The sequence below is a fragment of the Anas platyrhynchos genome, chromosome 20, assembly GCF_047663525.1.
Source record: "Anas platyrhynchos isolate ZD024472 breed Pekin duck chromosome 20, IASCAAS_PekinDuck_T2T, whole genome shotgun sequence".
NCBI lineage: Eukaryota > Metazoa > Chordata > Aves > Anseriformes > Anatidae > Anas > Anas platyrhynchos.
Window position 1 is genome coordinate 6479077 of NC_092606.1, and position 15029 is coordinate 6494105.

The following is a 15029-nucleotide window of genomic DNA, read 5'->3' on the forward strand; positions in this document are numbered from 1 at the left end:
TCCTCTGAGCTGCCTGCCTAATCTGTTAAATACCTCCAGATCTGCAACCACAGAGCACCTGGTGAGGGAAGGATGAACGTACAGGCGGAATGTACAGACATTTACAAATTGGGCTTTCTTCTTGCATAAGCTGCTGCTCAGCTTATTTTCTGACTCCCAGAAAGCTGCTTTTATAACCCTCCGAAACATCTCATTTAACCGATGGAGTATTTGCTCATTAGCGTTACTTGCAGCAGGATGCACATGTCAGTGTGGGAGTTCAGTCCCCGAGGAAATGACAAGACAATTCATACCACAACACACAGACTCCAGAGATGTTTCTGCTCAGAGTTTGCAGCTCAGCTTTCACTCCCACCCCACTGGCGGCCATCTCCATCCAGGCCAAAGTATCACGGTCAATTCTCAAGCAGGATGACCACATTTGCGGGCTGTTCAGGAGAAGACTGATCAATTTTAAAAGGCAGCATCTCTCCCTTCTGAAGATAAGGCAAGCTGGAGCAGATTAATATTTGTCACCCAGAATACCACATGCTTTTAATAGTTGCATGCACAACAAGCAGCAGTCACGTTTCCAATTTGCCGTGCACTTTGCTGGGCCTCTTGTGCTCGCACAGAGATCTCTATCCTCTGATTCTATCGGAATCGGAATGGCAGAGAGGGATTTAAAGTGAGGCCAAGTAACAGTCTTTTCTTGATAGATTTTTGGATACGCTGCAGTTTGCTGTTTAGTCAGGTAGCATCTGTTCTTTAAGCAGAGCAACACGATAATGCTCTTTTATGTAAATTTATGGAAGAAGTGATGATTTTATCCTATATCCTAATACGGACTCAAACTCAGCTTTTAAAAGGAAAGCCTTCCCCATGCTGGAATTTTGTGCCTGTTATTTTATCATAATTTAAAATCTAACTCGTCAGACACCAAATTATTTCCTGCTGAGAAATGTGTAAAAGCTCTCTTTATTCCTATATCCTCTTTACCGCTGGCATCTTGTATTTATAGAGTGTAGATGGAGAACTTAACATCCATGTTTTCTCCTTTTAAAGTCTGTCCTTTGATCTAGTCCTCCTTCCAGGAGATTGCTTTGATCCTCGCAGTTTTGCTAATTCCAAATATGCAATTATGCTTATCTAGTCCTGGAGGATCTGAATGTTTCAAGCTGTCCCTCACACACTCGGTTTACCAACACACCGCAGTTTTAATCAAAAATAACTTGTTCTTGCCTACAGCCCTAGAGGCTACAGACTCCTCACGGGCCATCCTGAAAAATGCAGGAGAGCTCCTTGCTCCCTGCCTGGCCGCGTTACAGGATGGCAGGGCCCTGCACAGGAAGCAGGATGGAGAAGAAGCTGACCTAGTGCCTGCAAAAGACGGGCATCTCATCATGGGCATCTCATCAGCAGGGAGCCTGGAAGGTCACCTGGTCTGACCATCATCCCACCTCTTTCCCCACTTCAGTCATTCAAAAGCCAGAACTGGCATTTGCTGCCAGGAACCAAGGGGTTATGACAAACTGTCCTTCGTGGCCCATGAAAGGACCTAAGTTAGTAGGGAAGGCAGCAAAATGTCACAGGCAGCACCTCCCCAAAAAGGCAACCATATCCCCCCTCCCACCAACCGCAAGGAGGGTGGGCTGAGGCTGACTCCAGGCCTGTTTGGGGCTTGTTTTTAAATATCTTCTCTCTTGTAATGTCATTATGCCACATGAATGAAGGCTCTGGTTATCCAAAGCTGCCTGAGTCTCCCCAGGGGGACGGAGAGGGAGGCAGAAGAGGAGGAAGGAGGGCATGATGCCGTTATTTCATGATAGGATCTGAAGTAGTAGATTTCCTTCTGGGTTCTAGAGGGCTGAAACAAATTGAGATGCATCACCCCAATGCTTCATTGCTTGGTATTCTGACACCACGTTATTGCTTGGCACCTGAAACTGATTTGATGGAAGACATGACCACAGCCATGTTTTCCTCTCTACTACTAACCTTCTATTTGCCTGCCCCCTTCTCATACTCAGAAAGAAATAAGAATGTTTTCTAGCATGTTAAGGAGTGACAGGAAAAATAAAAAGGGAGAGAGATAAGACGACAAGCTGGTGAGACAGCAAGTGGCCACAATCGTGGTACAGCATTTACATAATTTTCCACTTACATGAGTCCAGACAAGCTTTCTGGAGGTGCAGATCTCTGCCCTCAAAAGATAAGAGCAGGTTCCCTTCCTTCCCTGTGTAAAGGCTACAATTTCTGTTCTTACAAATTGAAGGTCAGAGCTGCATTTTCTGTACAAAAGCTTCTCCTGCCAACAGGACAAGGAAGAAAAATTATCTACTATGGTTTAGCACCACCCTGGTGCTACCAGCGGCTTTTCAAGTGGCAGATTACCACGGAAGGTAGGGAGCTGAGCCGCTAAATCACCACTCTCAATCCAGCACCCCCGTCAGCAGCAAGGCAAAGCACATTTTTCATGCTTTGCATCAAAACTAGACTGACAACACCAGAGCAGCCCCAACAACACCTTGTATTTAATAAGCCAGCTGACAGATTAAAGAGGACTTGATTTTGTGGTCTGCCCTAATGAGACCTGCTTTTGAGGAGCTTTCAGCAGTTCAGACAGGTACATGACTGAGGCTTAGCGTCTGCCCTCGCTGAGTGGATCTCAATGCCACAAGGGGGTGCAAAAATGAGGCCTGCAGCTGGGAAAAGGCAATTGTTACATGATGCTGTGCACAAAATCCCATTACCCTGCTTTAGTGAAAACCCTTCCAGGGCTGTTATATCAGTGAAAAATGAAATTAGGAGCCTGAGATGCAGCTTTCGTGAAGTCAGCCTTCCCGGCCATACCGCAGAGCAGTCATGCAGGCAGGGTTTGCTTCCTTACAGAACTTCAGTGGCCACCATTACCTCAAGTTTCAGGTTGGGACCGCTGAAATCTCCGCAGAGTTGTGCTTTTCTCCAAAGCTGCAGCTTCTGAACCAGCTTTTCCAAGTTGAATTATTTGCCTTACATCTGATAAATCCCAGTTAACTCCCTTTCTTTGCAAGGCAGTGCCTCTAAAATCCCTTCCTTTTTGCATTATAGGAATTCCCAGCTTGTCTTCCTCCTGAAAAGCTTAATACTCTGGTTATGCTGCAACACAACTTCCTGCCCCAATAGATTTTAGAGTAGCAGTCCTAAAAATCAGATACTCCTGTTACAGCTTTCTCAGCTTTACATATCACAAGTGTTTTGCCTGAAAGAGGCTGGTTAATCACAAGACTGTGTGTTAATTTGGGGTGTTGTGGGGGGAGAGGTGTGAGATACCAAAATTATTAAGCACTTCAGAAAGCTTTCTAGTAGTTTTAAAATAGAGATTCAGTAACAAAGTTACACTTTGTGACTGCCAGTTCAAAAAATCTTCTTATCAACCCACTACTTGTACCTTCAATCTCAAAAATATTTGTTCTACTCTAACACCTGGCCTCAGTGGGTGAGGGCAGATGTATGCCACTCTTTGCTAAAAAAGAGGCTCAACTTTCTCTGGAGAAAGATGACTCACGAGGTAATTCAACAGACATTGAACTGAAACATGTTTAAAACTTGGAATTACAGTAATTCACCTTCCTGTCCTCAAAGAAGCTTTTCTCTGCATAGGTGGTGTAACCTTAGGCAGCTTGGGGTAGAAACAGAAGGAAAAGGGGAGTATATAGGGGCCCTATCTTAGAAAGCAAAGAGGAAAAAAAAATAAAGGAAAAAAACGGTACCATGGGAACACCAATTGTTCATATCTCATTCCTTGTGCATAAAGTATAAGCATCAGACGTACGTAACACAGTCCAACCTAACACAAGCCCCTACCACACTGGCTGCACAAGCAGTAAACAACCCAAGCATATTTGGAATGACAGAAGTGAGACTGGCAAATATTAACCACTTATCTAGAGATTTGACCGTCAGGTAAGTGAGGAAGCGGTTAAACAGGATGTGCCTCACAGCCCAGAAATCCAGAAGCTCATACTCTTCAGGTTGCCCAGATTCACAAACTGCTAGATTTGACTTCCGTGCTTGCTTTCCCCTCAGAAGATAGATGGCTCTAAGTCACCTGACGTTTGCTCTAGGAAGCCAGAGCAAACAGAGCAAGCTGGATAACGGCTTCCCTGCTCCGTGTGCTAACAAAGAGATGGACAAACATGTCAAACCAAAAGCCAGAGGCTCTGGGAAGCATGTTCAGCAAGGCTGCAGCTCTTAATAGATCTAGAGAGAGGCTATAAGCACTTCAGTGTGGACTGCGGCACTGGCGGTGAAGCTAATTATCATCCTACGTGGGTGCAGTTGGCATTGGTTGTTTAAGAAGCCTCCTATCGCCTGAGGGACAGCCCCAGAGGTAAAGGAAGGAAGAGGAATAGAGGAAAAACTGGAAACTTGGCCTGCCATAGCATCTAACTGCCTCACGAAGATGTGACATGATCTACAGGACCGCTGCATGCGCAGTTACCCTCTTACAAATCAGCAGCTCCCAAGCTTGATTAGACTGCAGAGCTGGATAACATAGGGTTTATATTAGAGATCAGAGACTTCTCGCAGCTGTTTTTTAAAATGCAGTCTGACCTCTGTTCTAAAGCACTTTAGGGAATCTTTGTCCCAGAGCTTGAGGAAAAGGTAGAGCTATAAATTAAAATTGCATTAGAAGTTTCTTCAGTGGTCTAAAGAACAGGAAGGGGAGCAGCAGGGAATTTTTGTGGCATTCGTAAGAAGTTATGCCCCAAAATTATACACAGGGCTTTAGCATGAAAACACAGACCTACTAAAAAGAAAAAAGAAAGTTTAAGAACTGTGTAGCACAACAGAGAGGAAATGGCATTACTGAAAGCCCTAGTACATTAATTGCTGTTTCTAGCAGTCTCATAACCCTGTACATCTTTGTGATATCTACATATAGTTGCCTGATATAACCTTTTCTGTGCAGTTTCATATACATGAAATGGATGAAATTTGGACACTTTTATTTGCAGTTGGCACTACTTCAGGTGATTTCTTGTTAGCGCTTAGAGAACTTTGATCCAGTTTTACCTAAAAATCAAGCTATATTCCCCACATTGGTTTTTATACTTAAAGGGTAGACTGAAATTAATCCATAGACATACTGTTTTATTGCTTTTGCACTGTATTTCCTGTTTTAATGCTAGATCTTTTGATGGAAGGTAGCAATCATTTAAACATTAAGAACAGTCATCTTGGGGACATAGTTGTCAGATTTAAAGATCAGAAATTATACAGGCAGCTATAAAAGGATAGGAAGTGAATAGATCAATATTATGAGGTCCAGTAACTCTTTGAAGTATTAAAATGAAATGGAAGAACTGTTTGCAAGAATAACTTGGTGATTTAAGTTATGCAGCAACTCCAGGGGCAGGTTAGAAAGTAACTAGCAACCTCCATACCAGTGTCTGAAAGAGTTAAGGACATGCTTGTCAACCAGGTTTTCATTCTGAAGCAAGTGCAGGTTAAGCAGGACTTGCAGCACGACTATATTCTAAAGGCTGGCAAACAGAAAGCCTTGACAATTCCAGTGCACAGCACAGCACCGGCAGCCACTTCATCTGTAGTAGCTGGGAGAGCATCTGTATTAAACAGATCTGTCTACAGTACACAATCCCTTCAGAGGGTCCTGTCAGCACCCTCCGGTTCCCTATTTACATGCAGAAAGGGAGCAACCATTCACTGAATTAAGCATCCATTTCCACTACACAGAAGGTTAAACATGTTTATGAGTGAAGCCCTGAGAGGAGAGTAGTAATATACTGCTTCATGGCATCAATCCTAGGAGAATCCAGCATCATTTGGAAGCACTGGGTTGGTGACTTTTAGGTGCTCGTTCTGCATGCAGAGGACGAAGGACTGTCCCATCACATTAGCTACAACATGGGTTCCCCGTAAGGATGTGGGTATGTGAAAGCAAGCCCAGGACGCAGCAATCCCGCCCATTTGAATATCCACTCAGAATTCACATTAATTCAGGAAGAGGTGCTCAGCTCACATGAAAATGCAGCAAGTCAGAGCAAGGCTCAGATAAAAAAGCAGAGAATGAAGCTGAGTATCCTACTCCACTCTGAATTTCAGACAGATATATGTGCTACTTGTTGTGTGGGAAAAGTGATCCAGAGCATGTCACTATTCATCCCATCTGACACTAAGCATGCAGTAAAGGTGAGTTGAACTCTTAATCTAAGATGACTTTATGCATTTCACTGGGATTTCAGAATTCAGCCTGTAGACCTAAGCACTTCAGACAGGCCCAAAAAGCAGCTACTTGGTTTAGTGATTTTTCTAGGACACTGATGTTAAAAGTTGCAGCATGAAAACTTGGAACCTTTAATATTTTGGTGCTTCTTTGAACATGACAAAATTCCCCCCTGCCATGCAGGTCCAAACCAACAATTCAAGTTTCTCTTCCAGTCCCATTTGAGAATAAATCTAGCTGGAAACTCCCTCTTATCCAATTTTGTAGGTAACTTTTTATCAGAAAAAAAAACTAGTAAGTTTATTTAATTCTGATTTTGGTTCATTTTCCTGGTCCTATTATTTTCCATCCCTTGTCAAATAAGCTTTTGCTGACAGACCCTTACAGGCTTCAGCTGTTTAGAAGAATCCAAGCAAAGCTTCATTCTGAGCAACACACTTCTAGCAAAACAGCCACCCTGGTTATCTCACTGAACTCCAGAGGCAGGATCATTCGCTCTATTTGTTTAGGCATAACGACTTTCAGTGCTCAAGTGCCTTGGGGACATCTGAGATTCACACTGGAAGCCTCTGATTTCAAAGTTTTGTCAGTCTTGGTCTGATTCTCAGCAGTGATATTAGCTCACGTCATATTTAAGCTACTATTAGCAATTCAAAGCATCTCCAAGCAAGGACATAATCCTTACAAGGAACGGAAACCTGCTTTTCCTCCATTTTCTAGCAGCAAGAAGGTAGAACCCTAAATGAAAAAAAATAGGACAAGTTGCAGAAGGTTCCCATGAGAGAGAGGTTAACCCACTTGTTTCAAATTTCAGGTAGGAGGTTTCAGTGCCTGGGCTTTTTATGTAGTGAACACAGCAAGCATACTTCAGCAACTGGCTTACAGTAATAACTCCACACACACATTGCATAATGAAGTCTCATCTATAGCCCCAGAAGTTGTTTAACCCTCAAAAGTGACTTATTCCAGGCTATCAGCCAAGTGAATGCTTAAGTAGAATATATGTAGCTATGATCTTCACAGGCTGGTATTCATCTTGTCTCAGAAATTGTTTAGGGCAAAGAGGTTAAGAAGAATAGAGTGCAGGTTTAAAAAAGATTTGTTTCTAAAAGACACTTCAGTAGATTCATTCAATTTAGTAAAGAAACTAAGGTTAGGGAATGCCTTTTAGAAACTATTGTCTCATAGTAATTTAATACATAGGTTTTCAAAAGAAGGCAGAAAGCAGTTAGGAAACGTTGCAGTTCAGTTAGATAAGAAGCTATCTCATTAGTATGGATTAGATCTAAACACCTTTAAACACCTTAGAAATAGCTGGCAGCCTCCTTGCAAGGCAAATCCCCTTCCCTTTTAGACTTTACAAGCCGAGCTTCCCAGAGCTTTAAGGGGTTCCTGTCATATCACAGACTTACTGACTAGTCTAAAAATATCCCTGAAATTAAGGAGGAAAAGACACAGGTCTAGATAAGGCAATTAGACCTGGTTTAAAGGAAATATCCTTATCACACAGGCAACATTCTCTAACACTGCTATTCAGCACTGCATCTCCTATCACAAGAGGAAGGAGTCTTCAGAAAGACATATGAGAGTAAAACTCCTAGCTCTGAGCCTGAACACAGCCCACACATCTCTCTCCCCAGGCAAAGACCAGAAGAGCTGTTGCTTGGGGTTTTTATAACAGCATGAGGCCAGTTAATTGGGTTTCATCTGCAGCAGGTGGGTGTTTCTAACACTGTCAGCATCTGCTCAAACAGTTAACATGACCTTGCACGTAAAGGTAATGGTGTAACTGCAAGCAGGCTGGCTTTCTCCAAAATACCAACGACAGATGATAAGCAAGATGGAAAAGTTTTTTTAACGTTGTTCGAAATGTACTTGCTTCAATGCACAGGTGTTTTCACTCATGAATGTTTATTTCAATGAGATCCCAGGTTTGGGATGATAAATGGCAATAATTGGGAGCCAGGAAGGAATGAGCAGAGAAGCCAGATGGACAGAACAACCTGAACTTTACCGAGGGCCTACAACTAGCTGCAGAAAGGGGCCAGCAGGAACCTCATGAATTCAGCACAGAGATGCAAAGCTCCTCTGCCTGGGACAGCTGAGCCCCCGTGCATCAGTGCAGGTTGGGGCCCAGCTCCCTGAGCAGCAGCCTGGCAGGAAAGGAGCTGGTAGCAACAAAGGCAACGTGTAGTTATTGGCTGCAGATACACAGAAGGAAAATGGCAGCTCCTCAGTTCATCTCAAGTCATCTGCAGAGCCCTTAAGATAGGAAAAAGCAGTTGCATTTTATTGAGAGCAAAGCAGTTAGATAGGCCAGGAAGGAATAAACCAGCACCCTACCACGTGCTCTGAAGATACACAGAAACAAATAGTCCCAAATGCAACATTTGAAGATGGATCAGATATTTTGCATTTGCTTTGGCTTTGTTTTTATGCTGTTCTCGTGCCCCAGGGTGCTGCAAGTGAGATAGAGGAATTGTGACAACCCACCCGCTCTCCAGAGAGCAGAACGAGGCACTTTGCAACCCTCAGGAGAGCACGCTGTTCAGACAGGAACCCCAAATGCCTGGTTCCAGAGCTGGAATCTAGGTGTGGGGTCTTTGGAGCAAAAGCAGCAGCAAATACCCATCCCTGGTGAGCTATTCTCTGCATAAACAGCTGCATAAACAGCTCTGCAGTGAAAGTCACAAGGAGACTTTTATGTCTCCAGATCCTAATGAGGATCAGTTTAACGTATTTTTTTAACATCCTGTCTCCCTAATAAAAGTCAGTTTCAATGTGGAACCAGCTCTAAGAATTGCAGTCTTCAGGTCATAAATGCTTTCAAGAAATGTGGCAGGGTGATCAGTGCAAAGGATGGATTAAGGTTTAGACTGCAGCTTTTGGGAGCCATACAAGTCACTAATTACACATACAGCCCTTAGCACAGCAATGTGTAACACTTCATACTACTTTGGGGGAGATGCAAAGAGAAAACTCAGTTTGGCTCTAAAGTAAAAAAGTTTCCTGCAATATTAAACAGCAGAACTTCCCTCCAAGCAGAGGTTTTGTCTATGCCTCCTTAGCAGGTGGCACCCCGAGGCTCTGTTAAAGCCCAACTTGTACACGTGCTGAATGTGACGGGACAAGAGCTGGGGTCTTCAGAAGACACCTTGAACCTGAATTTCCATCCACCTTCTCAAAGACGGTCTTGGCTGTGGAAAGCCTAAGGAGTGTTAATATTTCGTACAGCTAAAGGTACCTCACAGCCTACTTGGGCAGGACGAAATGGAGCAACTGTCGTTATTACTGCTCAGGTATCACAGTGAGATTAAAAGTGATAGATCTCCAGATCAGACGTACCTCAGCCCACGATCTATACTTAATTTATTTAGGAGTTTCTTTTATTGAACTCTGTGTTCTTTGAATGTACAACACCCATGTAGACCAGCTGCTGAGTACAGATTTGACAGATGCGGCTTGAAAGAACACAGGAAAGTGTGCAGCAGCCTCAGGACTACTTTGTATTAAAGCAGAGAACACAGACTACCTGAAACACAAAGAGAAGTTAAAACTGCCTCGGCCCTGTCTGCTCTGTAATGGTGCACAACTCCCACTTAGTGTAATGAAGAAACACAGAAGAGAAATTGGGAATTTGAAACCTGCAAGATTCCTGGCTGTTGAGATAATGAGCAATGCTTTGCACACATGTGCTTTTAACACAACCAACCGCAGATCTGACTGGGACAATGAAAGGTAGGCACTGATTAAATTGCACCATTTTCTTTCTGGTCACAAGTGTTCCTTTGCAGGAGAGCTGGTCAAAGCGTTTCAATAAAAAGCTGTTTGCATTCAAAAATAGGCTTTTTATCAGAAAATGTTTAAAAGGACTTTTTCAAAAGACAAAAAAGTTTGAATTTTTATAGCCATTCTTGAAAGCGTTCAAGTATTTCCTGAAATTAATTTTGGATGTCTCAAAGAACGGTATCAAAATGATCTCTAGGCTTTAGCAGCAGTTATACCCTAACAAGATCAATTAATGAAAACTTCAGCCATGCTTTCAATCTTCCTCTCAAGGATTTTAAAAATTTAATTTACAATAAAAATTTTGATTAAAAAAATCTTTTCCAAGCATGCAGAAATGCACATGACAAATTAATTTGGTAAATGCTTTGAAACAAATCAAAAAAATTGCCAAGCTTTTATTCTAGCTTTCCTTTGTTTTCCAAAAGTAGGTGTCATCTTTCAACCAGCTCCAACATATAGTACAAGAGATCTGTGTTCACTATACTTGCATGTGTAATGATGCTGGTATAATTTGCAGCAGATGTACATTTGGGGAGAAATTATTTTCTTCAGAATCTATTTGTGTGGGAGGATGAAGTATGGTTATAAGGAAGGTGCTGTGGGAGCTGAATGACTTTGCATCTCAAGTACAGGTGCATTTGGGTGTAACTTAAACATAGTTTGCAATCTCTGTAAACGGAGCATTTAGAACCAATTACACTTGTCATTCACCTTGCAAATACGTCTATCTAATTTAACAGCATATGCAGTAAGCAGAAAAATAAAGGATATTATATTAGCTGACAGCAGAATAGAGGTGTGGATATCAGCATCTGTATCTATTGCACATTTGGCAGACTTCTGAACCAAAATACAATGAATTCAAATAGCGGCCTCCTATGCCCTTCCTCCTGCTGCATCAGAAGCCTCCTGTCAGATGTAATTTTCTCCAGGAAGAAATGCATCTAGCTGAGACTTTCCCAAACCCGTCCAAGTGATTTGGACACTCACTTCTCATTAGCATTAACAGCAAATGGGCATCAGCATCTCCTAAATGCCTTTGGAAATATCTGACACATTTTTCATGGCTGTTAAATGACTCTTTGGGCAACCCACACTAGAAATGACAAATTTCATATTTTTTTTCCCCATACTCAGATATTCATACTGTCCATGTAACAAACATGATGATTTTCCCTCAAAAAGACAGCTGAGATGTGGTAAGGAGAGACAGGCTTTGGCTATGTTTGGATTAAAGGACAAAGTTCACATTCCAAAACTGTCTCCTCAGCAGAGGGCTGTATATACGGATTTCAGGATAATACCACATACGTTGTGATCTTTTTGTCACAGCTCTAGGCAGGCATGTCACTGCAATGGGAACAGGGATGCAGAAGAGTTACATGGCTCTGTGTGTCATATGCACTGAATCACTCGTGTTGTCCTGGAGAGCGCTAACATGCAGGGAAAGGAAAGGTGAACTTCTGTCCATACACCTGATAACATGCCCTACGGAAGGGAACAGCAATTCTTTTGAGATCAAAATTTTCAGCGTTATATCTTGGATCATGCTTGGTCCACTTACGTTTCCAGAAAATACACTTCCAGTCCATAAGAAGAAAACATGAACTGAAGACGAGCATACTTTTGTAAACTGACAATGGATTATATTCTCCCCTCTCCCCCCCAAACTGAGGGCCTGAAAGAGGCTTCTAAGATTCATTCCTGTTCCATCCAGCATCAAGCGAAACATAAGTGGTGTGCAACCACTGGGGCACTTGACCGGTACATGGAAAATTGCATCCGTGTGAATCTGACCACGAAAATAAGTCAGTCAGGTAGAAACTCTTCAAACCTTAACAAGGCAGAAAGCCTTGTAAGCCACTTCTCAAACCAAAGGTATTGTGAATCCTTTCAGACTGAGCTGCCGTCTACCAGTCTGGCTGACTTCACCATTACGCCTGCAGCAGCTTTTCCTTTTGAAGCCCTAACAAAGTCAGTCTCACCAACAAATACATATGCAAATAAGTCATATTGAGATCTGTAACTTCCTTACACGGCTTCTCAATCTGTTATTTAACTGACATCACTTCCCTTTTCTTCAAATACATTTCATGTATATATGCCTGTTTTCTATAATCTTCTCCATTTCTCTTATCTCTTATATTTTAATAAACCACATGTCCAGATTCAGTATCTTCTTTAGCAGCCATATGGGAAGATATACTTGTTCATTGCAGTTATTAAAATTCTAAACCTCTTCCTCTCTTTATTTGATTTCAGTGAGATTTTGGATATTTTCTCAATACCAAGAAGATTAGATTCATTGGAATGTAACTTTGAAAGAAGTCTTGCATCAAGACTTTTATTTCAGTTCAAAACCACATCAATTTAAAGTATCCCCGTAAGATCTGGACAAGGTGAGCCTTTTTTCATGAACTATTTTCAACACTGGTTTAAGATGAAACAACTAAAAGTTATTTTTTCTTCTTAACATTAAGAAAAAAAAAAAAAACATAACCTCGAGACCATTAATTCACTTTCACAGAGAATTTTGGCTCCTGACAAGACTCCTGATGGCCACTTTGCTTAAGCAAGGACAGACTTCAACTTTTATATCCTACTTTTTTGGCATCATCTTCCCTGTATGAATGAAATAAACTACTAATAACAGAGTTCTACTCTCCTAGGGTTTCTCTACTAGTCTCTCATTGATGACTGACACACAAAGAGGCTCATCTGAGCAATTTCAGTATTAGCTACCAAGAGAGACGGGCAGTGATTCCTCACTGGTCCTTTGAGAAACAGCACTCATTTGTCTCCCAGTTTTCTCTGGGCTTCCTGTGAAATCAGTGTTGTGTAGTTCTGTGGAAAGGTGCTCACCAGATATATTGCTCTATTCACAGCCATTTAAAAATACATCTTAGCCAAACTGGGAGCTGGAGTTTATTCAAATAAACTGTAAAACCCAAAGTAATTTTAATTCTTCCCCTGGCAAACGTATTTTCCTGCTCAGAAGAGCAGTAGATGCACATTGCAACTTCAGGGATATGAAGTTTCTACACGGAAAACTTAAGAGCAGTGACCAAAACGAGACACCTTCAGTACCATGCCAGTTTAAATGTTTCTTCCACCTCCTAATGTCATCTCATGCCTGCCAGTCACAAGCAGCTCAGAAGACACAGTTTCAGCTTTTCATGGATTCCTTTGGTGACAATGCAGATGAACACCAAAACTTCAGCAACACTGTTCCAGAGAAAGAGAGCTGGAAATAAGAGTATTCTGGCTTTGCTACTGTTATTCCCAGGCATTTCAAAAGCAACCAAACATCAGTTGTGCTGGCTTCCCACCGAAGAAATTAATATGAAGCTCACACTTTGTCCCTGCAGCATTCTGCCACCTACCTGTGCTTACTGCTTTTCATCATGCGCTGGGGCATCCATCTTCTGTCTCAGCACGGCGCCCTGGAGGGGAGCCCTCCTCCTTCACTTACCTGTCCGCAACGCTACCTGAACCCCTGCAGACTGAGGAGAGCCAGAAGGCAATTCATCTCACCCTAACGCGTGCCTCTGAAATGCCCTCTGCAGGTTCCTCTACTGATCAGAGACACGGCTTATTTTAGATCATGTTGCTGACTTTTAAACAGTAAAAGTTAGGGAAGCAAATCCTACCGCTGAGAGGTTGCTCAGCAGCCTTATTTAAACCAGATAATGACGCACTGCAATTATTGGGGGCCCAAATTCATCCTTCCTTTCCATCTCTTTTACCAGGCTCAAAACCACAGTGACTGAGAGAGGACACCAAAGGGAACGATGCCATGAACACCACATTGTGCTCTGGGCTCCCTGCAAGTTCTCTCAGAACAGCGTACCCATGCGTCTTCCAGGGCTTGATGTGTTTCTTCACTGATAGGAGATCACTGTTATGCAAACTGTTACACCAAACACCATTGATTCTGTAAATCATTTCTCAATGGCACATCTTTTCACAAAACAATTTGAACAATTAAAAAATTAACCACATTAAACTTCCACAAATACCTTTAATCCGAGTCTGCCGAATGCACGGTCCTGAAGTCAAACGTTTGCAGCCTTTTGTTCAGCACTTTAAAGCTGATGCATAGCACCATATGGACACCAGCTATGTAAAGTCAGTAGCAGTTCTGTGAGCAAAGTTTTCGTCCCTATCCACAGCTCCAAAAAAGCATGGTTGGTATAGCTGGAGGTTGCTGTGTTAAAAAATTGAGGAAGACTGCTTGTAGCTCATCTCGTGACTAGCTGGAGGCTGGCAAAAAGACTGGCACAAGCCTGAAGTCAGTTCTATGCCCTGCACCCCATACTTTGCCTTAGCCATGAGGAACAATAGAACAGATAGAGGTTGGTCCAGCCACGACAGGCAGCACAGTGTCCTTTTCCTGCACTTTCACCACAGAAATGGGTATGGCTGCCACCTGCAGAGAGCCAGCAGGCAGACCACGGGCACATGCCGCTTTGCACTGAGATAAGGGCCACTTTTGAGGAGCTGAGGGGCCAGTGCAGTACCTCAGGGCCCGGGCAAACGTGGGAGAGTGCTCTGTGTGAGGAAGGCAGGCAGGGGACAGCGCCCCAGCCCCACATAGACACAGCATGGTGCTTCTGGAAGGCCGGTTTCACCAGGCCAGGCGGTTCAGCAGCGCTGCAGGCTGGTACAGACACGGCACAGCACAGCACGGGTCCCCTTCTGAAGGCGAAGTGACACAGCAGCACCTCAGACCCGCACAAACACCATATAATGCTCTCGGAGGATGAGTACTGTGAGGCCCAGGACAGGGCAGCGCCTCAGACCCATGCTGAGGCACCACAACGCTCTGAGGGGCAGTTCCGACAGCCGGGCAACACAGCAGCACCTCAGAGCCGCGTACCCCAAACACCAAAACCCTCCCAGGGGACCCGGCAGCACCTCAGGACCGGCACGAAGGCGGCGCAGCGCTCTCGACAGGCTCAGCGGGACAGGGGACATCGCCTCAGACCCGCACCAAGATGGCGCCGGGCCCCTGCCAGCCGCCCGCGTGGCG